Genomic DNA, 2,236 nt, shown 5'->3' with positions numbered 1-2,236 from the left:
ACTGTCCGGTTGATTTTCGCCCACGAGGACAGTACATCCGTACACATATCAGCACGTTGGCCCTTCCCGTGGACTATCCGGGGTGATTTTCGCCCACGAGGACTGTCCGTGGGTGATTTTCGCCTACGAGGACTGTCCGTGGGTGATTTTCGCCCACGAGGACTGTCCGTCAGTACGCATATCAGCACGTTGGCCCTTCCCGTGGACTGTCCGGGGTGATTTTCGCCCACGAGGACTGTCCGTCAGTACGCATATCAGCACGTTGGCCCTTCCCGTGGACTGTCCGGTTGATTTTCGCCCACGAGGACAGTACATCCGTACACATATCAGCACGTTGGCCCTTCCGTGGACTATCCGTGGGTGATTTTCGCCCACGAGGACTGTCCGTGGGTGATTTTCGCCTACGAGGACTGTCCGTGGGTGATTTTCGCCCACGAGGACTGTCCGTCAGTACGCATATCAGCACGTTGGCCCTTCCCGTGGACTGTCCGGGTGCTTTTCGCCCACGAGGACAGTACGTCAGTACGCATATCAGCACATTGGCCCTTCCCGTGGACTGTCCGGTTGATTTTCGCCCACGAGGACAGTACATCCGTACACATATCAGCACGTTGGCCCTTCCCGTGGACTATCCGTGGGTGATTTTCGCCCACGAGGACTGTCCGTGGGTCATTTTCGCCTACGAGGACTGTCCGTGGGTGATTTTCGCCCACGAGGACTGTCCGTCAGTACGCATATCAGCACGTTGGCCCTTCCCGTGGACTGTCCGTGGGTGATTTTCGCCCACGAGGACAGTCCGTCAGTACACATATCAGCACGTTGGCCCTTCCCGTGTACTGTCCGTGGGTGATTTTCGCCCACGAGGACTGTCCGTGGGTGATTTTCGCCTACGAGGACTGTCCGTGGGTTATTTTCGCCCACGAGGACTGTCCGTCAGTACGCATATCAGCACGTTGGCCCTTCCCGTGGACTGTCCGGGTGATTTTCGCCCACGAGGACAGTACATCAGTACACATATCAGACGTTGGCCCTTCCCGTGGACTATCCGTGGGTGATTTTCGCCCACGAGGAATGTCCGTGGGTGATTTTCCGCCTACGAGGACTGTCCGTGGGTGATTTTTGCCCAAGGACTGTCCGTCAGTACGCATATCAGCACGTTGGCCCTTCCCGTGACTGTCCGTGGGTGATTTTCGCCCACGAGGACTGTCCGTTAGTACACATATCAGCACGTTGGCCCTTCCGTGGACTATCCGTGGGTGATTTCGCCCACGAGGAATGTCCGTGGGTGATTTTCGCCTACGAGGACTGTCCGTCAGTAGACAATTGTGTACTGATGGACAGTCAACGTGCCTGTTTGGGTGATTTCGCGCCACGAGGACTGTCCGTTAGTACACATATCAGCAGCACGTTTGCCCTTCCCGTGGACTGTCAGTGGACAACTGACCCACGTTGACAGTCCATCAGTACACATATCGTGATTTTTGTCTGAGTGTACTGATAGCTTGAGAATTTTTCATGGACTGATGGTCCATGATGGTCTCAAGTTTTACTGATGCTGGCTCGATTACATCCTTCCGGCAGTAGTGGCTGATCATCCAACCAAGTGTTAACATTTTCCCTTATTTTTTTCGTGGTCTGATCGAGGCCAAGCGTACTGAAGGGATGAATTATATCAAGCCAGCTGCCATGATACCCGTGGACACAACTGTGAACGAAAGCTCTTTCGGGAGTTAATGCTCCCGTCAGGATGCTTTTGGCCGAGAATTGTGCACATGAGGGCAGCATTTCATCGGTCAATCTGAAATATTGGGGTGAGAGTGAATTTCACCAAGTAAAAATCTCGAACCTCTGACGACGTCTTCTTAGATACTTGAATTTTTTTGCGTTTCGGTGTTTTAACGTTTGGGGAGGAACGTATGATTGGAAAGGGGAGGGTCGAATCTTAGCGACAAAGGGCTGAATCTCAGTGGATCGTGGCAGCAAGGCCACTCTGCCACTTACAATACCCCGTCGCGTATTTAAGTCGTCTGCAAAGGATTCTACCCGCGCGCTCGGTGGTAATTATATTCAAGGCGGTCCGGACGGCGCTTCCGCCGAACGGACTTAGCCAACGACACGTGCCTTTGGGAGCCGAAGCTCCTACTGAGGGTCGGCAATCGGGCGGCGGGCGCATGCGTCGCTTCTAGCCCGGATTCTGACTTAGAGGCGTTCAGTCATAATCCAGCGCACGGTAGCT

Source organism: Brassica napus, unplaced genomic scaffold, assembly GCF_020379485.1.
Source record: "Brassica napus cultivar Da-Ae unplaced genomic scaffold, Da-Ae ScsIHWf_847;HRSCAF=1206, whole genome shotgun sequence".
Lineage (NCBI taxonomy): Eukaryota > Viridiplantae > Streptophyta > Magnoliopsida > Brassicales > Brassicaceae > Brassica > Brassica napus.
Note: the sequence above shows the minus strand (reverse complement) of the source record.